Source organism: Marmota monax, unplaced genomic scaffold (assembly GCF_021218885.2).
Source record: "Marmota monax isolate L192 unplaced genomic scaffold, Marmota_monax_Labrador192_F-V1.1 WCK01_AAM20220418_F8-fsc00012, whole genome shotgun sequence".
NCBI lineage: Eukaryota > Metazoa > Chordata > Mammalia > Rodentia > Sciuridae > Marmota > Marmota monax.
The window spans coordinates 24,957,496-24,985,300 of record NW_026695227.1 but is presented as its reverse complement, the minus strand read 5'-3'; the positions used below and the strand labels follow the sequence as shown (position 1 = coordinate 24,985,300).

The 27,805-nt window shown below is 35.4% G+C and overlaps 1 long non-coding RNA gene across 2 annotated transcripts in view; it reads left to right on the top strand.

The window, feature by feature from the left end:
- LOC131423876 (uncharacterized) overlaps positions 1-27,227 on the top strand; it is a 46,958-nt gene extending 19,731 nt beyond the window's left edge. Inside the window, exons 2-4 of one of the 2 annotated variants that reach the window (XR_009225990.1) lie at positions 9,721-9,933; positions 20,243-21,907; positions 25,975-27,227. This is a non-coding gene — a long non-coding RNA (uncharacterized LOC131423876). Of the gene's footprint in view, positions 1-9,720; positions 9,934-20,242; positions 22,373-25,974 lie in introns of those variants that run through there. The other variant, XR_009225989.1, reaches the window with a different exon arrangement.
- The last annotated feature ends 578 nt before the right edge of the window (positions 27,228-27,805 follow it).

Below are 27,805 nucleotides of genomic sequence, written 5' to 3'. Positions count from 1 at the left end.
CAAATACATTGGGTTGAAATTGACAACGTATAATTTTTTTGACTTAGCACATTAATGGGACATATACAGCAGCTAATTCAACACTTCAATTTCTGTCTATCCATTTTCTTCTTTTGTTTGGGTTTTTACCATGTTGTTTATAATTTAGGAACAAGGCATGTGAGTCTTTGGACTTTTTTCACTCAAAGCTCCCTCTTGTGGTTGTAAATTTTGCAATGATTTAGGACATTTTAAGTACTTTGTTCTTTATTTTTAAAAAGTGTGATATTGAGATAAGTTTGTCATATTTTTGAGTGTCAGGCAGCATTTCAATGATTAAAAATAGTATTGTCAATATTTTTCATTTCAAAATTCATTCATATTAACAGTATCAATGAGTATGCATATTTTAAGCCTCTTCTTTTCCTGCTTAAAGCAATGATTTTGTGGAATTCTTCTTTCTAAATTGTTCTGATGAATAGTAGCAGTTGTTCAGAATCCACATATCTTATCACATAAAGAATGCATATGTCATGCAGTGTTCTCTGTCAAACTATTCATTCTTTAGGATATTTCTTGCAAAGTAATCACATTACTGGAAAAATAGGCAAACATGGAGTTTATAATTTTGCAGTTTTGCAATATGACATACTTTTGAAAAGCTTTTGTAGTTTTATAAAATATTTTGGGGAATGTTTGGTTATTTATAATTTATGTATGCTTTTTACAATGCATAAACACATTTCAGGTTCTCACATATTTCAATACTTCTGATACAACCAATTAGATAATTCAAAAATCAGCCTCTATAAATCTCAGATATATAATGTTGAAAGAAAGGGTTACAGAACTAAATGTAAAATACATGAAGAGTACTTTTCATTGCTTTCCATTATTTTACTTTTAGATTTATCCTCATGTATAATGGTCCAAATATGTAATTATGAAAATCATATTAAAGAAATGTTGCATATAGGTATTAAAGAGATTTTATAATTCTTGAAACCTATAAAACATTAGCCAGTTATTTCTACTTTTAGACATAGGATGGAATATTTTATTTCCAGGGAGTTCTATTTTGCAATCCTCTGTTTTCATTATATGATTTTAATAATGACTAAGTTATCAGAGTCAAGGTTAAAAGAACAGACTTTTCTTAGTTGTCTTCTTTGGATCTTGAACATTGTAAGTCACCCGTGATTCTCAATATGATTTATTGGGTTGACAACAAAACAAAACAAAACACTTCTTCAAAGTCCAAACTTAGGTAAATAAAGTATAGCATTTCAGTCTTATGGATATCACTATGTCTTAGGTTCTTTTAAACAAATCCTTTAAAGGAGTTGTTTTAGGGTTTTCATCAAAACAAGAGTACCTTCTAACAAAGTGGATAGTTACTTTGAAGGTCTGTTCTGAACTTTTAAAGGAATGCTCTTCAAGGAAAGACCTGAAGAGAGGGGAAGAGAGAGGCTATGTGAAAATGCTGGCAAATAAAGTGTGAAAATAAATATTAAACATAACATAAAAATATTACACATTTGTTTATTTGAATAAATTCTGATTAAAATTTTTTTCCAGATTGTGCATAATGTGAATGACTTCTTAATCGGAATAGGCTTAAATAGAATAAAAATAAATAAAGCAATTAGCAACATTCCTGTAAGTCTTTTTCCTGAGATACTTCTCAAAGTTCTGGATCATGCAACAAATGCCAAGGCTCTCTCTAGAAATCTCTGTGAGCTTGGTTGTCAGATTTGTAATATTTTTTTTTCTGTGATTTTGGTATTTGGTAGGGAAAAACATCTTTTTGGGAATCATTTTGCCATTGAAATGTACTGGAGAAATAGCAGCATTATTGGAATATAAACTTTTTTCAGAGAAAAGAAAAAAGATTGCTTGTTTCTCTCAGTTCAGGAAGGGAGTTGAATAGTGGAGACAGCAATAGTGTTCTTCACAAAACATTCTTCTCTAGTGTTATTGGCTTTTAATATGATTGCAATTCTGATCATGATAGACAAGCCAGAAAGATCTACTTATATCCTTTAATTTAATCGAAGACATACTATATGACCTTAGGAAAATATCTGACAATATCTTTAAGAATAAATAAGATGGTTTCCTTTTGTACAATGAAGTTTATTTTACAAGACCATAGTTTGATAGGCCCATATTGGTTTTGTTTATCCTGGCTCAGGGGAAGGGCTCTGTGCTCTGTTTCTGATAAATTTCTCCTTGTTTTCAGTTATGACAGATATTCCTTTGAATATAGTATATGAAAATATTCTAGCACCAAACCAAGAATATCTAACCTTATTTATGTCTGTATTCTGTCCTTAAACACAAGCAGCTGTTCATACATACATCTGTCTCACGTCTAACCAAGTACTGCTGTCCAGGACTTCATATACACAAATAAATGTTCCCCCTTTTATGGGAAATTGTGGCTGGCACAGCAGGAGTTTCAAAACCCACATGCATTTTTCAAATCTTACTTGCACAAACAAAAAGAGGAAAAATACAGACAAACCAGGTTTGGAATTGCTGACTTTTAAAGTTGATACATAATGACTGAAAGAATCCCTATTTCTACAAGAAGGAGAAGGAGAAGGAGAAGAAAGAAAAGAAAAAAAATATATGAATATGTTTTAAAAATTACAAGAGTGACAGATCTTCTGGAGCCAAATTATGCCCTGGAAAAGGAAAAGTATTTATAAAGTCTTCATTAGGTAGTTCTCTGAGTGATCCTGGGAAAGCAACTTATTAAGTGATAATCAGTGAGATCAGAGGAGGAAAATGTTTGACACATTTCTTGGTTTTATTATTAAATACTTTGAGGTCAATCAGATTCAAGAAGTTCCCCATTCTAATGAATTAGGAGATATGTTTATTTTTATTTTATTCATTATGCTAGGATGTGTTCCACATTTTCCTTTAATGAATATGAGCTACTTTTATAATCAGTAAAAATACTTATTAAACCCAGGGTTGGGGTTGTGGCTCAGTGATAGAGTGCTTACCTAGCACACATGGGGCACTGGGTCCCATCCTCAGCACCACATGAAAATAAAATAAAGGTTATTGTGTCCACCTACAACTAAAAAAACATTTTAAAAAATGAATTTCCCATACTTTCCTTCAAGTGGCCATATACTTGGAAACAGAAAATAATTGGATACAACCCAAATCTACTAATTCCAAACCCGACTCTCTACAAAGACATTGACATCACGGTGAATAAGAGTTTTCTTCTAAAAGAGTTTAAAAGTTACAGTAGGGGAGACAAGGTTCCTCTCCTAAGTTGACTTTCCAGTTTCCGGTCTGTATGATGCAAAGGGAAGCTAGCCAGCTGAGCACTCAACAGTAACTCTGGAGGAAACAGATAATTCAGAGGAGAAAACAGAATCGGTATGTGTGCATGTGTATGTGTGCTACTTTCTATTACAGTATATGGATCCTGAAAGAGGGAGGATCTTTCTTCCCTAAGGATTTCAAGCCACAACTCAGCACACTTGGGGAGGCCAGCCCTGTAGTTTCCAATGAAGCAAGACACCACCCTGGATATCCTCCTTACCTTTATATAAACTATATTATCTGAAATGCATTTCAAATCAAAATGTCTATGTAAAATAAGCTATAAATAGACTTGAAGTTGTCTCCATGTGATTTTAGAGATCTGCTTAAACTCCGTGTGATAGCTTCCTCCTCTATAATAAGGACGCACTCCCCTGAAGGGTGAGGATGAGATGAGCTAATATATTGAAAGGACTTACAGATCAGAGTCTTGTGCATGGTATTCAGTACTTAAGTATTTGCTCTTATAATTATTATTATGAAAAGAAAAAGTTGATGTAAATATTAGAGAATATATCGAAAAGTTGGCAATACAAACAACAAGAAAAATGTACATTTATGTGAAAATTTTTAAGTATTTATACAGGTGTGATGAGATCAAAGTGAAACAATAAAAACAAACTTTCTGCTCTTCCTTCTAAGGAACAAACCAAACAGGGAGATGTAAATAGAGAAGACCCGTGGAATCCCAGTAGCATGTTCAAATCAGAAGAGTTGTGACTGCGTATGCCGGGAGGCCACATGCAGCTAAAGTTCAGGTCATTAGACTTAGCATTATTCCATATTCTAATAAATGTTAATTTATTCTTCTACTCATTCATCCTGTCATTTAACAGATATGTACTGAATCTCTGTATTGAGTGCTCTGTGTGTTAGGCCCTATGCAGAACACTGAGCTTTCCACACAGAGCTTAGTTTAATGAGAAATTAGACATTAAACAAAAGCTCATTTAAACACAAATAGTAAGTGTCTCGAAGGAGAAGAATAGGGCACAATAATTAAATTAAAAAAAAAATGAATGTTAGTGTGAGGAATGATAAAAATAATGGGATAATGGAATCAAGAACCAGACTCATACATTTCTTTGGAAACTTACTATTTGTCAGAAATGACTTCATAAATGATTAGGGAAAGAAAGACTGTCCAGGAAGGTTTATCACTATCCAGACTGGAAAAAATTTAATTTGTACTGCCACCATAGACAAAATAAATTCTGGGATGTTAGTGGACAAAATATAAAAAAAGCAAAAAAACTTCAAAATTACAAATAGGATAGAAGAAGGAAGTGTACATGTAAACATCACATTATCCTCCCATAAATAGAATATATACAATTAATATTTTTCAAAAACAAATAGGAAAATAGAAAAGGATATATTTATGACTTTTAAATATATATCTATTCCCTTTAAATAGGGAAGAATTCCTTAAGGTACAAGAATCACAAACCATTGCAAAAGCAATAAAAATGAGTGTATAAAAACCAATTTTCAGTAAAATCTATAGATTTGAATAATATTTACAGCACCCAGAAAAGGGATGTATCCTGAAAATATAAAGAACCCTTATAAATATATAGCAAAATAAAAAAAAAAAAACAATAGAGAAATGGGAAAAGGGCATGAAATAGGCAGTTCAGGAAAGTAAATGCAAGAAGAGGAAACAGAGTTGAAGCCCCCTCTGATCATCTCAGAGTCAAAGTCAGCTTGCACCCCTGATGGTCATCTTTGCTGATATATAAGTAAAAAGATCTTCAGACTCACTGAAATTGGGGCTCTACAGCCAAGGGCCACTAGGAGGGCTCCTATAACCATTTGGGTTGCTTGTTTGCTGTGCTGGGGAAGGATGCTCACCGTGAGTCATCTCTGCTGTGGACTGTGCCTGGCGATATGGGGAGAGGCTTAGGAAGTTTGATTTTGCTCCGAAATGAATACTGTTGAGAAGTGGGATAATTGTATAATTGAGTATTTTATTAAATCTTACCTAAAAGGAGAGAAGTCTAGGGCACATCTAAGGCTATAATTGCTAAAAAAGCAGCAGCACTCTTATTAGCCAGGAAAGAGGTGCGTTTAGTCATTTTCGTTGTTTAAACAATGTTCATGTTTTTGTCTATATCCAAACAGGATTACGCAGAACTCCTGCTTTTTGTCCTGATCTATTATAGTCACAGATGGCCTTGTTTGATGTTGATGTTGTGTAAAATTGTTTACGTTCCATTTGAGAGCACCAAAACCTAACTATTTATCATAGGAAAAAAAGTTGGAAACAACTTAAACCCCCATCAGTGGAGAAAATGGATATAAAATAATATATAACTTAAAAATACTAACTAGGATCACAAATATAGCATATAATTATTTTTAAATGTACAATGATTATATAAATTTTTAAAAACATAAAACATACTGCTAACAGATGATGAAAATGTATTCTATTTCAAATATATATTTTCATATATAGATATATTATTAATTATGATGAAGTATGAAATTATTTGTAGTGTAATAAATACAAATTTAAGATAGTGGTTACATCTGAATTGAAGAAGGGGTAGACTGTGGGTTTCCACAATTTGAAAGACTTCTCTTAAAAGAGACTTTAGCCAACTGCAGTGCTGGTGGTAATCTTATTTTTTTTTTTAATTCTAGTTTGTTATATATGACACCACAATGCATTACAACTTATATTACATATATAGAGCACAATTTTTCATATCTCTGGTTGTACACAGAATCACAACATTCATGTCTTCATACATGTACTTAGGGTAATGATGTCCATCTCAATCCACTGTCTTTCCTACCCCCAAACCCCCTTCCTTCCCCTCTCTCCTCTTTGCTCTATCTAGAGTTCATCTAATCCACCCATGCTCTGCCCCCAACCCCACTATGAATCAGCCTCCTTATATCAGAGAAAATATTCGGCATTTGTTTTTTTGGGATTGGCAAACTTCTCTTAGCATTATCTTCTTCAACTCCATCCTTTTACCTGCAAATGCCATGATTTTATTCTCTTTTATTGCTAAGTAATATTCCATCATGTATATATACCACATTTTCATTATCCATTCATCAACTGCAGGGCATCTAGGTTGGTTCCACAGTTTAGCTATTGTGAATTGTGCTGCTATAAACATTGATGTGGCTGTGTCCCTGTGTTATGCAGTTTTTAAGTCCTTTGGGTATAGATCGAGGAGTGGAATAGCTGGGTCAAACGGTGGTTCCATTCTCAGTTTTCCAAAGAATCTCTATACTGCTTTCCTTAATAAGACTCCTATAGCACAAGAATTAAAATCAGGAAATCAATAAATAGGATGGATTCAAACAAAAAGCTTCTTCTCAGCAAAAGAAACTATCAATGAGGTGATAGACTACATTTTGGGAGCAAATTTTTACCACGCGAACATCAGATAGAGCACTAATCTCTAGGATATACAAAGAACTCAAAAATTTTAACACCAAAAAAAAAAAAAAAACCCAAATAACCCAATCAATAAATTGGCCAAGAAACTGAAAAGACACTTCTCTGAAGATGATATACAATCAATCAACAAATACGTGAAAAAATATTCATCATCGCTAGCAATTAGAGAAATGCAAATCAAAACTATTGTAAGATTTCATCTCATTCCAATAGAATGGCAGCTATTAAGAATATAAACACAATAAGTGTTGGCAAGGATGTGGGATAAAAGGCACACTCCTACATTGCTGGTGGAACTGCAAATTGGTGCAGCAACTCAGTGAGACGCTGTCTCTAAATAAAATACAAAATAGGGCAGGGGATGTGGCTCAATGGTAAACTGCCCCTGAGTCCAATCCTTGGTACAAAACATCAACAACAATAACAAAAAAGGCTTTTAAAAAATATGACAAAAATGCCAACATTTGATAAAATTGAGTTATATTTAAAAGAGTGCTTATTTTAAACTTGATGCTTTATATCTTTCATAAATCTAGAGATTTAAATCATAGAAACTTGCAAACCAAAACATTTTGGAATTTTCTGCCTCATTGTCTGCTTCCCTGGAGAAAATCTGCCACCGTTCCCTACAATGAAAAATAATATCCGATACAACTTATGCCAACGTCAAAGGTAGACTTCAGATAGAGTTTAAATAGCATGAGTTTGTTCCTACCCTTGAAATTCTTGAAGGAGGAGGAGGAAGAAACAGAAGGGATCCTGAAGTCTAAAAAGCTAACTTCCAGAAATCCTCATTGAGTTATGCAAGCCTTTTAGAATGACAACTAACACATCCTGCTTATTGCATTATCTTATTAACCATAATTAATAATTTAAATGTGGTTTAGGATACTTGCATGAGGGGGTTTAAATTATCAAATTAAGACAGCAGGTTGGAATGTTAGCAATTCATCTGTTTGGATCCATCTTCTGTATTTAGTTCTTCTGGTTGTAATCTATCAAAGCACATTTTCAGGAAGTTAGAAAAAATGCAGCTTTTCAAAACAACATCTGTTTTTGAGGGGCAGGGGGTGGAGGTGGGAACATATCAGGACTGAACCCAGGGGTTCAATCACTTTACCACTGAGCTACACTCAGCCCTTATTTATTTATTTTTTAAATTTTGAGATGGGGTCTTACTAAGTTGCTTAGGGCCTTGTTATTTTGCAAGGGATCCTCCTGTCTCAGCCTCCCCAGTTGCTGGGATTATAGGCATGTGCTACCACACCTAGCAAAACAGCACCTTTAATCCACGAAGTGTTTTAATTGGAAAGATTTTAAAACTAATTTCCTTCATTGGCATGTTTTGTTTAGGAAAATGGAATAAGCTTACAATTTGATCAGAGCCCTAATAGTTGGTGATCATCATTTATTTCTTGTTTCTTTTTGAATTTAAAGCTGCTTCATTTGTTAACTTTGACTCTACTTAAGTAGACTTATTTTTTTTTCTATACTGTTGAATATTTCTTCATTATCAAAAACAACTGAACATTACCTGGAGTTCATCTCTATACTTCACTCAGATAACATGACAGGTTCAGGACAGATATTTATAAAAATTTCTAGGCAACTTTACTAAGTATAAATCAAAATTTTAAAAAAAATCATTGATTTTGTGCCGCAGTCCGGCTGCAGCAAAATAACCGGGGGGTGACGAGCAACTTGTGTACGTTGATACAGCAGGAGTGGGAGCCTTTATTGTAGGACAGGAGCGGTATTTATACATTCCACACAGCTTATCTTAATTAGCATAAACTAGATACATCAGTCAACCAATAAGAAATCTCCACACTTAATGGCTCGCTGCTGTTACTTCACAAACCACTCCCTCTGGCATTTTGCCAGGCACCATCCAGACTTGTTTACAGACTCTAACATTTCTCTGGCAAAAATGCCAGGAGCCATCCTGACTTGTTTACAGACTCTAACAATTTTGGTTTTCATGAAAATTAGAAAAACTAATGATATAAAGTTTAAAATTTCTGCAGAAATAATGGCACATCTGTTATGATTAATCAAAGTTTATAAGAGTAGCTGATTTCAAAAGATACTTTCAAAAAACAGAAGGACATTAAAAAGTGTTAAAGGAAAAATTTTCATGATGCTTATTAAAGATGGTAAAGAAGTCTTCACTCAAGATGGAGTACTGTAATGGAAGTTTCATAGTAGCGTAGTGAAATCAGGCTCAGTTCTGTATATGATGAGGACAAGGAGATTAATAGCCAAGGAGCAAGGTGGGAGTGAGTACTCAGAAAATTAGGAGGAATAAAGCTATGGGGATTGAATTCCTACTGATCTACTTGACAAGTTGCTTGCTGGAGGCAGGCAGGGTAATAAGATATTAAGGGTGGGGATATCCCATAAATGGATACAGCAGGATTCTTGTTAAAACCAGACTAAACAGTCTATGATCACAGTGCAAGCCCAAGCCTAGTCAAAAAGAGAACTAAGAGGAGGGAGTCTGATTCACGTTTGGTCCAGGAGAGACTGTGAAAAGTTAGTACATGTGTGACACCCAGACCTTGGGAAGAAACCATGCCAGGACTTGGAGCATGTGGGTTGGAATAAGATAAAATATAAAAGTCTAAACTTCATAGTTTAGACTTTATATTTGTGTAGGTCTAAACTATGAAGTCTAGACTTCATAGTTTAGACCTACACAATTCTTTATTTTTGACTATTTTGCAGGATTTTACTCATTAGCCAATAGCTCCAAGAACTGAAAAGGAATAAAAGCAGTACCCACTAAGGACAGTATTTTCTGGTAGTCAGTCTTCACCTGTCTCTAGGGAAAACATTTTAAAGCATCAAGATGACGCTCCATTGTGAACCTGTAATGGTGAAACAATCATAGAGGGGAAATAGCTTGTGACTCCACACTTCAGTTTTCCCAGGAGTAAATAGCCATTTTTCCTCTTGCTTTGTAGCTTTAATCACCAGAAGTTATCATACAAAACTCAAGGTCATATGGTCTTGGGCAGGATATTCTGTCAGTTCTCCTGCATTATGCAACCAGGGAGGAAAGCCAGTGTTGCTCACTGTGAGGTACCACACTATCTGCTGAACATTGGACCCCAGCCACACTGATGGAATAGGAGAGTATCTACCAAAGAGGAGCCTTTGAAACCCACAGATCAGGCGTAAGTACAAACAATATTAAAATAATTTATTTACATATCACATCGATTTATTCTATAAATATATTGGCTGAAAATGGTTCAAGCTGAGGTCTCTGGATGCACATTAAAGTCAGAATTAGAATCCAGCTTTTGGGGGGAGCTGGGGTTGTGGCTCAGTGGTAGAGCACTCGCCTAGCACGGGCGAGGCACTGGGTTCAATCCTCAGCACCACATAACAATAAATAAAATAAAGATATTGTGTCCAACTACAACTAAAAAAATATTAAAAAAGAAAAAAGAATCCAGCTTTTCCAAATATTACCCATATGACTTTGAACAAGTTACTTTGCTGGAGATAATAGGATTTTCTTATATATATATATATATATATATATATATATATATATATATATATATAGTACTGACAATTAGATGAAATAAATTTTTAGTGTATCAATCTTAGCATAGAAAGAGATGGAAATTATTGACCATTGTTTTTACTATTTGTTCCTATATCTGTGTAGTCTATTCCACTACATAATACCTAATTTATATTTAGCAAATATTACTAAATTTACTCTAAAAGTTCTTAATAGTCTTTTAAGTTTTTAGCTAATTCTAGAGAGAGACTCTTCCTATTTAGTAATTCAGTGTGCTGTTGCTCATGAAATCACAGCTTAGACATAAAAAAAAGCTGACAGAAGTAGCTACTCTATCTCCTCCAGCAATCCACGGGTTGGCTTAGGATGAATGTACAGAAGTAGCATCTGAATATGTCTCTATCCTACAATTCAACAAAATTAAAAGGCCAGAGGATAACATTTGTCATGCTGTGTGTTGCAAAGTCTGGTTCACAATTATAACTTTTTGGAAAAATCTGAAAAGTCCCTAAGGATGCATTCAATCATTTTGAGAAAATGTTCTGAAGTATTCATTTGGAATGTTTCTTAAGATAAGCAATCTTGGTCAGAGCCCACGAGGGGAAAACAGGCTATGACCAAATGGGCTTCAAGACACAAGCATATGGAGCACTTGATAATAGAATTGTTAATATTCATATCCATTCTAGGCCTCCAGACTGTTGTACTCCAGCTGCAGAGCACAGTAAAATACAAATCAGGGCCAATCCTGGATGATACCAAGAAGAACAAGTCCTAAATCTAGTCTGAAACATCAGAAGTGCCAAGCAATGCCACTTTTCTGATATGACAGGAGGATCCAAGAGCCAGATAGAATAAATGTGGCCTCTAATCAGAAAGAGCCAAGCCCAAGAATGGCAATTTGGGAAGGAAACATAGATGGTCCAACACACTTCCAGCTGGCAGAAACATGTCATTTGGATCTCCTTTTAGAGAACAGAGCATGTACTGTGAATGTTTATCTAAGAGCCTCTATTTCCAACTCAAGGATCATTAGTCTGCAGGCTAAAAGGACTCAGTGATTGCTAAGAATGATTGGTATCCACTGAAAAGAAGTAAAGTATGATGGTTAGTGTGTATTCAGAAGCCACAGGATGTGGATTTAAATCCTGTTCTGCAGGTTGCTAGCTGTGTGACTGAAAACAACTACTTACATTCCCTGTGCTCCATTTTCTTAGCTGTATAAATAGATGGTGTTACCTAAATCACAGAGCTTGTCATGAAGATAAAGCAAGTTCTCTACAACAGCATAGAATGTCTTGTTTGGAGCACAGTAAGCACATAATATTAGTGGTATAATTATTAGTGTCCAAGAAACTTAGAAAGTGCCATTATGCTTGATGCCTGATAGGACTCAAAAATTTTAAGTCAATATTTACTAGAAGGTTTAAAATCCAGAAGTGGAGGCTAATGAGTTTCTTAGAGTGTTTCCATATGTATCTGGCCTTTATTCCAACTCATGGGGCAATTATAAAGGTATATTCTCCTCTAAAAATTAAGTCAAACTTCCAAACAAACATATCCAAACCACTCATTTATATTCTCAATAGACTCGAGCAATTATATCAGATTATTTGGGGCCCTCTTTTAATTTTTTTTTTAAATTTTGATGCTCTAACATATTTAGGTTCATAATTACCAGAACTTTGACATTATTATGGCCCTGTCAGTGGGTATAAAATTGTGTTCAGGTCAGAAAAACCTCATGAGAATTTTAAACCTTTCACAAGTCTTCCATGGGAGCTTTGTTTATAAAGGATGACATTAAGGGGAATTGATGTTGTTTTAACAGAAGGGTTCAGTTCTTGCCTTATTTCCTCTCTTCCCTATCTGTGTATTGTTGAATCTGCTAATGGGCTCTTTAGCAGGCTTTGGCCTGTTCAGTTGTTGAGCCAAGTCTGACTGGAGCAGGAAGTAAAGTTGGCCAAATCTTCTGAGGAGGCTTCAAATTGAGTCATGCTGGTAGGTCCACCCTAGTGTGCTGGGGCCAGAGGAAGCCCCAGAATCCTGAGCAGCCACATCACCTCCTCCCTCCCACTCCTGCTGGGTCTGTGCAGGCCTGTGCCTCTTATTCTACTCTATAGAAAGCTTTGTGAAAGTAACAGAAGTCTTCCATTCCCTGCCAGCATGTTCATGCTAATAAATCTATTGCTGTAATATGCTCTACTTGATGATAAAATAAGTCTGGATGTGTGTGTGTGTGTGTGTGTGTGTGTGTGTGTGTGTGTGTTAGGGAAAGGGCCCTGAAAGACAAATGGCTGAAGAAAATTCGAGGATGTGGTTAGATTTAGAACAAGTTCATTTGGGCATGTACATAACTTCTCATGTGTGGGATGATCCAAGGGCTCCAAGATTGGCATAACAAAAATTCAATTTCAAAATATGATGTAATATTTCCTGAAATCTTTCGGAGCATTCACTGCTAATGTACACTCAAGAAATTATACACCTTTACTTGCTTATCTATTGAGCATATTCTCTGTGCCAGAAATCAGGGAATTGAGAGTGAGTGAAGTTAACCCACGTTAAGGAGCAAGAATGATGGAGAAAGTTATTGAAATGCAGAGTTGGAGTGCACCTGTTATTGGAGGATGAATAAGAGAAGCATATTCTTTATTTCAATGGATATTTATTGAGCACTACAGAATTGGGAATACAGTCATGAAGAAAAATATCCAGAACCTCTGCCTTAATAACATTATACTCTAGAGATCAGAACAGTAATAATTACCCTAAGGATTTTAGATGATGCTATGGAGAAAAGACAAATAAAGAAGGACAGACATTCATACAAGGGTGGATTCAACTGAAATAGGCTAGCCAGGGAATACCTGGGGGAAGAGGAGTGAACTCAGATCTGATTGACGGGAGAGGTCTTCAGACAGAAGGCCACCTGCAGAAGGTCTGGCATTTTGGAAGAATAGCAAGGAGACCAGGGTAGCTGGAGCAGAGATCCAGATAAAGAAGTACCAGAAGAAGAAGACAGAGCGGAAGGGAATGGGGAGACCATAATGTGAAAAGCTCTTTGGACTTTATAAGGAATTTAGGTTTTGCTAGACATGAGATAGAAAGATGTAGGGATTGATATCATCTGATATAGCTATACAGGGTCTCTTTGCCTGCTATGTTAAGAAGGAACTCAAGGACAAAGCCTGCCAATACACTATTTAAATGCCTATTGTATGTCAGGGGCTGTGATAATAACCCAGCCCTCAGAAACTGGCCAACTAGTCATGGAAAGAAACTTGAACTGATTTTTCAAAATAATGTGAATATTTGATAAAAACATTGATTGTTGGCCATCTTGAGGTTCGTATTCTTCATTCTAGCAATCATTTCTAATTGGGATTTAAGGCTACAACACTTTTATACCCTTTGGCCAGGAAGCTTGGTGGGCTCCAAGGTTCAGTTAAGAAACAGAGTTGTAACCTAGGCCTAAACCAATGAGCAAATTTCATCCCTCTAGAACAGTTTCAAGGATGAGCATGTGACTGAAACCAATCAATGGAATTCCAATTTTAGTGGATCTTGTGCCTTGGAAATACTCTTGTGAGATGGGATACAAATGATCTGGTTTTGCTGTGGCCATCTTGTGTTGACATGGGGACCAAAAATGAAATTCACCAGATTGATGTTTGCATACATTTTTTTTCTTTGCTCAGATTCAGGAGAAACATGCATAGGCTTTTATTTTTATGTTAATTTTAAAAATATTTTCTTATAGTGCTGAAGTGAATAGAAAACTTTAAAAAATAGTTTCTCATGCTCAGATGCCATTGTGTTGAGGGAAAGCAGAACCAACAAAAATACACTTTAAAAATCCTTCTTTATGGGGACAAAAATGCAAATTGTTGTAATATTAATAAAAGCTTAAACAGACAAAAGCAAGACAAGAAATTTAAATGGAACATCCAGAATATGCAAATGAGAAAATTGCTTCTCAAATCATAAAGGGTTCTGCTTGACTTGCTTGGAATGCAAAAAGAGAAATGTGTGCCTCTTTTGAAATTAGAAACTATTGAAAATGCATCTAAATAAATCATTTTGATGATGGACCTTAAAAATTGCTTCTATGCTGAGACTCTAATTTGATTTCATCTGACAAACTTAAGCTAAAATAATGGGTTGTTTAATTATTTACCCCATTCAAATACATGTCAACATCTCAGAGGTACTAGCTAATTTATACCTTCTGTATTTTATCCTTATCAATAGCTGTTTTAAAATTGTATAATAAAATTTAAATGTAACACACTACATACATATACCATATATTGTTAAACAAAATCTTGCAACAAGTAACTTTAATAGAATTTACTTGAGCAAGGAATAATTTACAAATTAGACAGCAGAAGAGTTCATGGTTGAGTTCATAGGCAGGCAGCATTTATGGACAGAAAATGGAAATGAGGAACAGACACAGCTTTTTTGATTCCAGTTTGGCGATTGCACTATTTGGGCATGTTCTGAGCCTGTGATTGGTTGAAGCTCTTCTGCTGTGATTGGCTGAGACTCAGCTAGTTGTTACAAAAAAAATCAAGCTTTTAGCTTGACTATGTACTAATAAGTTTATTACACAGGGATTCAGGTTATAAAGTCAGTGTTAGGTGTTTAGTTTCATGATATATATCAAAACTGAAGGTTTATTTTAACCCCAAACCATTTATTAAATACACTCTAAATGTCAGAAATTTTACATCTTCTTCATAATCCTTATAACAAGCCTTCAAAATTTATATTATATTTATAGTTAATTAAATTAAGACAGAGAAATAAGTTAATTTGCTCAATGTCAATGCAAAACAATTGGGAAATGAGAGATTTGGAGGAAGTTTGTTGTCGGTTCATTTATTTACTTATTTTTGCTATGAATTATACTAAGTGGTTATAGTTATAGTGGTTTATAGTGTTTCTACTTGCCTTCTGAATTTCTCACTTGAGAATGTTTTCTAAGTTTAAAATAGCTTGTATTCTTGTTTCTCATTTATTACCTCTCAAACAAATGCAAAGTAATGATACTACTTTCAAAATTTCAAGATAAGATCAAAGATGAGCATTTCCTGTAGAACAATAGTGTCAAAGTTGATGTGAGTCAGCTTTCAGGTTATAAGTACATCAAGCTTTGACAGCCTTCAGATCCTTCCCTTTCCACAAAATATCATTCGGATATCCTGATATTTAGCTATTTGTATTGTGATTAATACAGCAGACATTGGATTGAGATGACTTGCATTAAGACTTTTAGTTTCAAAAGTTAGTATTTTTTAATTGATTTTATTATTTTTTAAAAATACACAACAGTGGAATGCATTACAATCCTTATTACACACATAGAGCACAATTTTTTGTATCTCTGTATATAAAATATGTTCACGTCAATTTATGCCATTATACATGTACTTTTTTGCATTACAATTCTTAATACACATAGATACCACAATTTTTCATATCTCTTTTTGTATACAAGATATGTTGACACCCAATTCAAGTCTTCATACATGTAGTTTGTATAATGATGACCATCACATTCCACCATCCTTGCTAATCCCCTTCCCCCTCCCTTTCCCTCCCACCCCTCTTTCCTATGTAGAATTCATCTAATCCTCCTATGCTCTCTCTCCCTACCCCACTATGAGTCACCCCCCTTATATCAGATAAAACATTTGGCACTTATTTTTTTGGAATTGGCTGACTTCACTTAGCATTATTTTCTCCAATGCCATACATTTACCTGCAAATGCTATGATTTTGTTCTTTTTTAATGCTGAGTAATGTGACCGGTCAATTAGGCCACCTCACAGGTCTAAAAAGGATTCTGACCACCTTAAAGGATACATAGTCAAATCTGTGTCATCCTGGTCAAGTTCACAATTTCCATCACAGTAAACATGAGAAAATACAGTGGCAAATTCATTGCATGGAATTATTTCACAAATACTATGTTTTAATAAATAAGAACTAAGATTAGTAGTATTTGTGTCTCAGTTTTCAAATGGCCTATTATAATATGTTATATGAACAAATTCTAAATTGACATAAGACTAAAAGATAACTTGGATGAAGTATTAAAAGTAGATATTTTGTCAAAGAGGATTATCTTTTTATTAAAGCAGTGCTTCTACCTTAGATGGGATTTTCAAACATTTTTTATACAAGAGGGTTTTCTTTTTCTAAGATGCACATACTTTTTTTTTAACTTATTGATAATATTTTATGTAATTTTTTGATAGTACTGGGGATTGAACCTGGAGTTCTCTACCACTGAGCTACATCCCCAGGCCTGTTTGTTTATTTGGTTTTTGCTTTTTAAAAAATTTATATAAGACAGCAGAATGCATTACAATTCTTTTTACACATATAGAGCACAATTTTTCATATCTCTGATTGTATACAAAGTATATTCACACCAATTCATGTCTTCATACATGTATTTTGGATAATAATGTCCATCACATTCCACCATCATTTCTAACTCCATGCCCTGGCCCTGCCCCTTCCACCCCTCTGCCCTATCTAGAGTTCTCCCATGCTCCCTCTCCCTATCCCACTACAAATCAGCCTCCTTATATCAGAGAAAACTTTTGGCATTTGTTTTTTGGGGATTGGCTAACTTCATTTAGCATTATCTTCTCTAATTCCATCTATTTACCTGCAAATGCCATGATTTTATTCTCTTTTATTGCTAAGTAATATTCCATTGTGTATATATGCCACATTTTGTTTTTTTTATCCAGTCATCTACTGAAGGGCATCTAGGTTGGTTCCACAGTTTAGCTGTTGTGAATTTTGCTGCTATAAACATTGGTGTGGCTGTGGTTCCTGTAGTATGCTGTTTTTAAGTCCTTTGGGTATAGTCCAAGGAGAGGGATAGCTGGGTCAAATGGGGTTCCATTCCCAATTTTCCAAGAAATATCCATACTGCTTTCCATATTGGCTGCACCAATCCGAATTTCCACCAGCAGTGTATGAGTGTACCATTTTCCCCACATCCCCACCAACACTTATTGTTGTTTGTTTTCATAATAGCTGCCATTCTGACTAAGTGAGATGAAATCTTAGAGTGGTTTTGATTTGCATTTCTCTAATTGCTAGAGATGATGAATATATTTTTCCTATTTTGTTGACTAATGGTATGTCATCTTCTGAGAAGTGTCTGTTCAGGTCCATGGCCCATTTATTGATTGAGTTATTTGTTTTTTTGGTGTCTAGCTTTTTGAGTTTTTTAAATACCCTAGAGATTAGTGCTCTATCTGAGGTGTGAGGGTATTTATTTATTTATTTATTTTGAGACAGCGTTTCACTAAGTTTACTGAAGCTGGTCTTGGACTTGAGGTTCACCTATTTCAGCCTCCCAAGTGACTAGGATTACATATTTTATGTATTCTTGAGACAATACAGACAGAAAGAAAAACTACAATCAAATTATTATTTTTTTGTATTTTACCTGCTAAAATGTTTATAAATATTCTAGAAAGAAATACCATTGTTATCTTTTCTTCCAATCATAGCAATTAAAAAGATTATAGCTAATATTTAAGACTTGGGAAGTATTAGATTCTCATGAGGCTAATAGAATTCGAACCCCAGCTTGGGCTCTCATGTTTGGTATGGCTTCTTAACTGTATCTCTTTCCTAGCCCATATTTATTGTTTTTGTTGTTTGTAATTTTCTCTGTCCTTTCAAACTTGTTATCTTTATAGGACCAATAAACAAATTCATCAACATTCAAATGAAAAAACATATTAGTGGTCTAATATCAGCTTCATATTTCTTAGGGATTAGAAAGCTAAAAATTAACACAACAAATAATAATTGTATAATTTCAGGATTACAATTCCTCTACAAATATTTATTGAAACTCTAGAGCACTAAGAGTGAACAGTGGTTAAAAGCACAAACTCTAGAGCCAGTGTGCCTGGTTTAAATTTTAATTCAGGGTCTACCACTTGCCATCTATGGATGATGTTGAGTGAGTTACATGATTTTCTTGCTCCTGTTTCCTCACCTGTATAAGTTAGGATAATACTAATCTCATGTATATAGAAGATAGTTGAAAGGATTGAATGAGTTATTCTAAGTAAAAGAGTAGAGCAGTGCCTGCCATGTGCCAAGGGTTTGGTCTACAGTAGTTAGTATTATCCTTATCATTGTAATTATGAGGATGAGCCTGATATGGTTCCTGCCCACATAGTGCTAATGAGAGGCATTTTACAGAGCAGAATTAATTTTCATGAAAGAATTATTATGTTCCAGGTACAATAGTAATAATTGTCTGTTTATTATATTGTTTATTTCTCATAATAACTATGTCAAAGAAAGTTTATTCTTTCTGATTTGGAGGTGAGAAAATTAAAGCTTACAGTGGTAAAGTAATTTTTTCAGAGGTTCAATTAGTAAGTGAGGAAATCATAATTCAAACCATATTTCTGTTCACTTCAGTACACAAACCTGGTCATTTAGAGAACCATTTACTTAATAGGAAGATGGTATATCATAGTGGTTGAATTCTGAAGTGAGCATATGAATTTTGGGCAATTTAATTTCTCTGCACTTCAGCTTTCCCAATTATAAAATGATGATTTTACCTGAAAACAGGATTGATATAAAGACTGGATGAGATAAAATGTATTTAATTTGTACAAGTGCTCATTTTTATTTAATTCATTAAAAAAAATTGAATGATATAAGTAGTTATCTATTCTCTTTCTGACCTCATGTCAAAACCAAGTTTCTAGAAATTATGGTATAAATACCAGATGGCTACTTGGCTAGCTGAAGAAAATTAGACTTTTACTGTTGGTCATGTATAAAGACCAGAACCTTCTAGGCAGAGCTGATTTTCACCGCTACTACAAACATATCATTCATTAAAAAGTTGAAATATAAGGCATCAGAACCAGTTGGTAAATGGTTTACTGTATGGAACCCAAATGTCAGTTGATAAAATGCATATTGGGGCTTAGAGTGTTCTGCAGATGAGGATGACCCTAGCTAGCTGCAGAGTGGTCTCAAATAGGAGGGGCATTTGTATCTGTGTGCACATCTCCAAATGCTGACAGGGGTGGGGAGTGAGGCTCAGCATCAATATGGGTGATAAGGAGAGATTGGCCAGATGGTGACGATAACAGTATATGCTGGGTGGGTCCAAGTTTCAGGCTGTCAGGGTATAGACTCAGCATACCCAGCCTCTTGCTGGCTGTCAAAAACTACAAGTGAACCTAATGACTATCAGTTTAATAAGGCAAGAGGCAAGATTTCTGTCTTATAGTTCAGACAGGGACATCTTTTTAAACTACTGACAAAAGAGAGTGACGGAATATTTTAAAATTATTTATTGATAAATACTGTATTAAAGTTTTATTTCCAATTGTTAAATATTCTTGCATATACCTAAATATGGGTATTAGAGAGACCATAATGTAAGATCAGCATGTCCCCTATGGGTTTAAAACACATTTCTTCAAAGAAGAATAATCTCTTTAAAATAATCTCTTTAAAAAACTCAGAACTTTAATGGTTTCTTAGGCAATTTGTGGAAGTACTGGTCAGAAAGGAATAAAGCACTCCACTGTCATGTATTTAAAAAATAAAACAACAACAACAACAAAAAACTAAAAATACAGCAAGAAAAATTGGTTTTATATCATAGTGGGAACATCATTTTAAATTATTGAATAAAACAGGTCATAAAAGAAAAAACAAGAAAGGAATAAAGCAAGGTAGGAATCTGTACGGCTGATATTGAGTTGTTAGGGTTCTCAGAGAAACAGAACCAACAGGTGATATATATATATATAAAATCATTTATCTCTCTCTCTCTCTCTCTCTCTCTCTCTCTCTCTCTCTATATATATATATATATATATATATATATATATATATATATATATATATATATATATATATATCAGACTGACAATGATGGAAAGCTGGAGAACTGGAGGAACCAGTAGTGGCTCAGTCTAAGAAGCTGGAGCCTCAGAACCAGAGGAACCAATGATGCTGTCCTGGTCCAGGACAGAAAACCTGGAAATTCCCTGGAGAGTCACCAGTGAGAACCTGCTCTGAAGAGTGAAGAAGTTGGAGTCTCATGTCCTCGTTGCAACACAGCAGCAATGGAACCCACTCCAAAGAAGAATGGGGAATCCTCTCTTCTGCTGCCTCCTTGATCTTTCACCTTTTTGTTCTGTCCAGGCCCCTAACATATAGGACTGTGCTATCCACATTTAGGGTGGGTCTTTCCCTCAGTTTGCTGTCCTACGTGTCAATGATTCCTAGAAGCACCCTCCTTGACACACCCAGAAGCCTCTTAATCTTGAGCATCTCTGAGTCCAATCAAGTTGACAATTCAGATTAACCACAGTGAGTTTATTGAAAATTTTTCACATAACTTGTCTTTGTCTGATAATATTATCTCTCCCTTTCCCAGTTCACTTTCTTCAATTATTAGTTGTTATTAGTTGTGGTTTCTGTTCCTGAGAAACATATCGAGTACTAAAGTGGTTCAATTCCCATTCAGGGTTGACCAGTTTGCACTTGCTCAGTAGTACTAAGTGGCAGAAAGTGTATCATTAGAGGGAGAGATTCAAACCAGTCTTAGAATGATCCAGTTTTCTGAACCCAAATTTGGATACCTGATAGACCATGGTTCCTCGATTCTTCAAGTACCTACGCAGATCTCCAACCTCATGAAGCTCAGTCTAATTTAATCTGGAGGCCAGGCTGTCCAACAGTAATACTATAATGCAGCAAGAGCTACAGAGGTGACCAGAAAAGATAACCCTCTGCCCTTTAGGAGGAGAGAATCAAGGCTGAGGAGAGTCTTAGCTCAGTCTTGGAAGAAAATGTCTTTTCTTCTCAGGCAGTCCTTCTGGCTGCAGGAAGGGCATTCCAGGTCCACATAGGCACAAAAACATGAAACTGTTGGAGTACGTAGTCTGCCACACAACTGGAAAATTTGGTCTTCTCTGGGCATATGCACCTCAAAATTTTTTATTTGTAAATTTTGGAATCTGATCTATCTTGATGTTCTGTTGTCTCATCCAAGTGCCTTGGTTCTACTAGTTGTAGGACTCCTGCAACATAGCAGATTGGTTTTCTTCATGTGAGGGAAGAAATTGCTTTGTCCTTTTTCTTCTTAATAAACATGCAAACTTTGTTCCATTTGTGGGACTCACCTCCTAGCCTGTGTTCAATTTTCTCGGTAAGCTACCTTTGCAAATAAACCAGGGACTGAATCACAGCTATCACAGGCATGAGATGAAAGGAGCCACGTGCATTAAGAGACTCCTTAAAGATCCAGCCAGCCTTCATTTCCTCTCACGATGGGAAGCTTTGGGCCTCTACTGACTAGGATGTAACCACAACAAAACAACATCTCTCTGTGTGTGGGTTTTAAAAATAAACCGAAGTGATTTGTACATACAAATGGCTTCTCAGAAAAAGGAGTGTGGAAAAGCCAAGTTAGAAAAGAAAACAAACAATACTTGAAACCTTTCCCTCTTTTCTTTCCCAACAGGTTTTCTTTCTCAGAACTCTTGTCTGGAAAACTCATCTATTGTTGCTTTGCATACTGAGTAAGTCCAACTCCCCCTCCTCAGGGTTTGCTTAGGATTCTAATGATATTATAGATGGTGCAGATATAACAGAGAGAGGCTAGAATCTGGAGCCCTTGCAAGGACAACTGAAAACTTCCAGGCTTTTAAAAACTAAATGCAAATAATATGCATTTGCTTTCTTGGCTACATTATTGACAACATAAATGATCTTTGGAGGCTTGCAAGTTGGGGTCAATCATGTCATCTTGCATTTTTTAGGAGAGTTAAATCAACTGATTAATGATAAAAGAATATAGCCACTCACTTGGTGCTTCATTTGCATAGCTTATCAGTAGGAGATTTGTTAGTAATTTGCATAATCTACTGCCTTCACAATCAGGATTAAGAGGAGAAATCATCAAAGGCTATAAACAATGGTTAACAGCTGAATCTAGTATAGAAGGGAAGTTAGATATCTAGAGCACCATCATTAACAAAATTTTTAAAAAATTATTAAAATGACTAGTCAGTACAAATTTGCCAAGTTATACAGCCTTCACATTTTAAAATGTTTAGATTTTATAATCATCTTTGAATGAAGTCAGTATTCTTTGGCACTTGTGAAGAGTAAATCATTAGGTCAAAGAACTAGTTGAAACATACTTTATGTTCAAATTTAATTTGTTATAGAAGATGCTTTTAACTTATAAGAATCTCCAAGAACATGAAAATTATAAATTACAAGGCATTTATGCTAAAATGATATATTTATAGGAGAGAGTGCTGAAAGCACTAAAGTATCTCATTAAATAATAAATGCTTCAGTCGATTGCCCAGTTATTTTGTTTATGCAAGTATTAGAACTCTGGCAAATGCACTGTTATTCTTCCAACTATTTAAATAATTATCTTTATAATTTTCAACTAATATCTTCAGAATAGTGTTGAGGTAATAAATAATGGCTTTATAAGCCAATCAACATTTAAAATTTTGCTGTTATTTCTGATGTTGAGAAGTTGTTTTAAAATTGGTGAATCCAAGGGAAAACCTGAATAAACCATCTAGCTTCTTTTGCTTTCAGTTACTTGCTTTCATTGCCAATTTTGGGAGTCAGAGAGCTAAGCAGTATTTCTCCATTGGCGTTGCTATGGGTAACATCTCTGACTTATTGTTGTAATTGCTTCAGTATTTTCTTAGGAATTCAAAGGTTGCTTTAGCCTATCTCAAACTGGTTAAAAACACCTACCCTTGACTTGGGTCAGGGCATAGTCCAGTGTTGTCCAGTGGGTAACTTTCTGACATCAGAGGGCCAAAACCCTAACCCTATATCACACTTACTCAGCCATTTTCTGAACAAGGCCAATGAAGAGCTATAAATTTGTTCAGGCATGTGTAGACCATCATTACCACCCCTTTTCTTATTCCAGGCATCTTTACCCTACCCCCTACCTTAGGTAACCCTATTTTCTTCATCCCATGAACACCACTAAAGTCTATTTGCTGGGAAGTGGATTTGAAGTGGATTTGAGATTTGGAGCTACTGCCTTATCAGGACTGGTGCTGTATGAGTAAAATCTCTTTTGCACAACTTGTTTTGTTTCAGTGATTGGCATTCTGTATTGTGGACAAAATGGGCATCATTTGGTAACACTGGGAGAGCAAAAATACTTATGTAAAATGAAACAAAACATCAAAATAGATTAGATCCTAAGACTTTTAAATGAATTGTTATTTTTCTCTTAAGATAGAAGATGTTAAATTTTCTAGTCACATAGCTGTCAGGTTCTCAATTGATACATTTGTACCTGTATCTGCCTGGAATTCCCTTCCAACAGCCCTAATCTTTGCTTCTAAGGGAAATCTTTCTTCTTGCAAGACTAGGCTAAGAAATTTAACTCTTTTCCCTACAAAGGGTAAAGAATTGTCTTATCTTGCACCTTCATAGTAATTTCATCATACAGTTGTACTGTAATAATGTGACTATGATGTTGTTTTTCCCAGGACTCACTTTATAAAACCATTAGGTTTTTCAAATGAAATATTTTCCTAATTCATAATCTTCAAGTTCAAGGAACATGGTGGCATTAAAAAATGAAAAGTTTATTGTAAGCCTTTATGCACCTTTTTGATAAGATTCACAGAAACATGAATTTTGGCTTCATATGGCATTTCTTTAAAAAAATATGCTTAAGAATACAATTTGGTAGTTAAAAAATACACTGCAGAGTTTGAAAAACTAGAAATAATTTCCTAAAGATTTTCATTTGTCTATTATTCAGACTGGTAAAATAGAACTAATTTAAAAAGAATAATTATGAACATAACTTGTATCTTTTTATTTAAAATGAAAATGATGGATTCACTAAATGTATCAACTTTTCATAGAAATATGCAGAAATAAGACATTGTATTTAGAGTCTACCTGGTAAAAGTAAGCATTATTGAAATGCCTTTTGGAAATTAAAATAAAAAAAACTCTTACATTTCCCCCTCCACAATTTGCTTCCTCCAGGTCTTCCAATTTCAGTAAATCATCAAGGTCCAGCCAGTTGCTGAATTTAAACCCCGGGAAGCACCTTTAATTTTTCTTTCTGTACTACCCACTTAGTGAGATGCTCCCTTTGTTTGGCACAGTCTTCTTACAGATCTTGAAGGTTCCTTGGGTGTTGGCCTCTTAGTAGAACACTGCAGACCACTGAGTCTAAATTAGTGCTCCTGTGCATTCATAGGCACTCAGAGCATTGGGTCACCTTACACTGTCTTTTTTTCCCCCTTGCACTTTGGCACCATCTGAAATTATTTTGCTCATTGCTCTGATTACTGTTTTCTATTCTATCCCACGCCCAAAAATAAGCCCACAAAAGGAAAGACCTTTGCATGCTTGCTCTCTCCAGGGCAAGCTTAGTACAATGTTTGTGTCTAAATCTTGCTTGAAAATATATTTTCAGGACAGATTTTTAAACATTTATTTCATTCAGCAAGTGCCTCATTTGTGCCTAGTACTGTGTGAGGCAAAATTAAGTGACATCAGTATTGAAAGACAGACGACACTTTATCACTTTCAACTGACCTTGTGAAGTTAGACACCTTGACATACTTGGTCCCTCCTTTCTTCATTCCCATCTCTATCTCCTCTGTGGAACCTTGCACCCCAGAAGTTGATCCATCAGGATGGAAACAGCATTGGCTACAGGAGTTAGATGAGTTTGTGACTTCCAAACTGTGACCTTCCACAGGTTGTTTAGACTCATAAATGTTATTTCTTCATCTGAAAAACAGAAAAAAAAAGTTTTAAAGTTTACTGGTCATTGTGAAAACTGAATACAACAATGGATGTTTCAATAATATGCTTAGCACATTACTGGCTTCCAATAAATGAAACTTTTATTACTATTATCTCATGAAATGATCTGATATCAGTCATACCCCAAGCCAACTTTCTTTTAAATAGTGTTTGCATAGGGCCAATTTTTGAAAGAAGAATTGGCAACTGGACAGCATACTGAAATACAACACATAGTATGTTTTTAAAGGTCTGGTTCCTTTCCTTTCCTTAAGAATAAAGCAAGCGATAATCATGATGCTGATTCATGTTGCTTCCTGAGGTGGCAGCCAGACCCATGGCAGGCCTGGAGGCAGCAGTCTGTCAGTAATGCCCAATTAGTAATGAACTGCAGTCATGTCAGAAAAGTGTGCATCAGTTCACAGTGGGGAGGGGGAAGTGGTGAGGTCAAGTAATTGGCTGAGGTGGTAGTAGCCAGGAGACCTAAGCAGAGAGAAAGAATGGTCAATTCATTGCCATCCAAGAGGGATTTAAACTATACCTATGTTACTAAGAAAAATATCTAGAGCTGAAAGAATGTCTCTGAGGCGACAGGATAAACCAAAAGTAGAAGCTGAAGTCAGCAGCAGTGGAGTCGATGTTGTCATTGAATACATTAATATCCAGCAGGACTAATATAATTTACTGCTTGATAGATAGCATTTCTTTATTTAAAACAAACTCGTGTAATGAGTAAGTTGCTTTGACAAAAGGATCTAAAACAAATTAAGTTTCATTTCTTTCAGGTTTAAATCACCTCTTCTTTACTTTGTTCTCTGATTAGGACTCCTAGCAAAATAACAGTGTCAAGACACATGGTCACCAAGAGACATCAGCACCCAAAGGCTTGTGAATGTGACTGTGTTGGGGGGAGGGGTGATCTTTCTTACAGCTACCTCTCTGATCTCAGGAGAACTTGAATCCACCTTGATATATGTGACCAGATACCTAAGATCCACCCTTTTTCTCCTATTCTGATTGACCTTGGGATCCCGGTTATCCTCTACAATTGAGCTGTTGCAAGAGAACCAGAAAGAAATTTCTTTTTCCCTGAAATGGCCCAATGCTGAATTTCTCCAGATTGACTAACACCAACACCAAGAGGATAGTATGGTTTAAAAACAAATCCAGGTCTAGTTAGGATTGAATCTAATTGGACTCTAGATTGGACTTGGTTTCTTATAGCCATCTAATATCTTCCTTGGAGCTATCCCCAAAATACAAGGCTCCTGTGGAATGGGGAGTCTCAGTATGACCGTAGCAGAAACAAATTGCCACAGGCTTCTTAGTCTGGCATGCCCAAACCTCTCCAAAGACAATGGGGAGGAAACAAGTTTCAGAGTGCTTCATGCCCCATGGAAATTATAACTATGTTTTCAAATATGATAGTTACTAACCACATATGACTCTTAAAATTAAATTTTGAATTAATTAAAATAATTCAGTGCCTCAGTCACATGAAGAGACTTTTCATGTGCTCCTAACCATATGTCCATGTATATCACAGATATAACACATTTCTACTAGCACAGAAAGTTCTAGCAGATATTCATAGACTCCAGTATTTCATTGAAGTATGGTTTTGCTCTACCTATGTGAGCATTCATATTTGTGGTTATTTTAACAATACACATCTTTCTCTCTTATTTTGCCTTTAATAAGTAATATATTAACCAAGGGTGCATTCAGGAGAGGTAGGATTATATCTTGATAAGAGTACTACTTGGTTTCTGAAGCCAAAAGCCAAGTGGTATCTTAGTGTTTCCAATAGTCATGTGTTGACTGGTTGAGTAAATGGCCTATTTTCTATAGCTGCTTATCACCTTATATTTCCCCTTCTGAAACACTCCCAGGTTTACAGATACACTTAGCAATCATCCTAAGTAAACTGTGAGCCTTATGAATGTAATCGCTGCTTCTCTCCATTTTATCATTGTAGCCTCACCATCCAGCACTGTGCCTGGGTGATGATCATTGTATAATAAATATTTGTTAAATGAGTGAGTGAATAAATGTTGACTTTCTATGTGTCATTCACTCATGACTGAAAATGACAACTTCTTGGGGTTAGTATGGGGATTCCATGAAATAGTGTCATAAAGTATCTGACAGGGTCCTGACATCTGATAGGTGCCCCAATACCACTACTTCCTCTTTCATCCTCTGATCACTGGAAGGCTGAGTCACTTGGATCCCCAGTCACAGAGACTTATGGTCAAGCTGACAATTTCTTTGGGTCTTAGCAGTTGTGCTTCCTTCCCTTTGATCAAAAGCTTGGCTTAAGTTGTTAACTACAAGGGGAAAAAGTCAAGAGTTCAATTCTGTTATTTGGCACTGAGGCAGCATTCTCTGAGGGAACAAAGTACTAACTCTGGGTAGTTAGCTTCATAATTCATTCTAGAAATCTCTTCAAGACTAAAATTCTGGCCTTTTACCAACCATCTGGTTCATTCAGATTTCTCCTATCTGAAGGCAAAACCATGCCAACAATTAGGTGTCTAAACCTTTCCTAAAGATTCCTGGAAGTGAATTAATCCTGCAGGGCCAGTTCAAGGGAGAAACCTGGAATGAATGGAACTTTAGGCTGGATATTTAAAGTCATTTTCTTTCCCTTT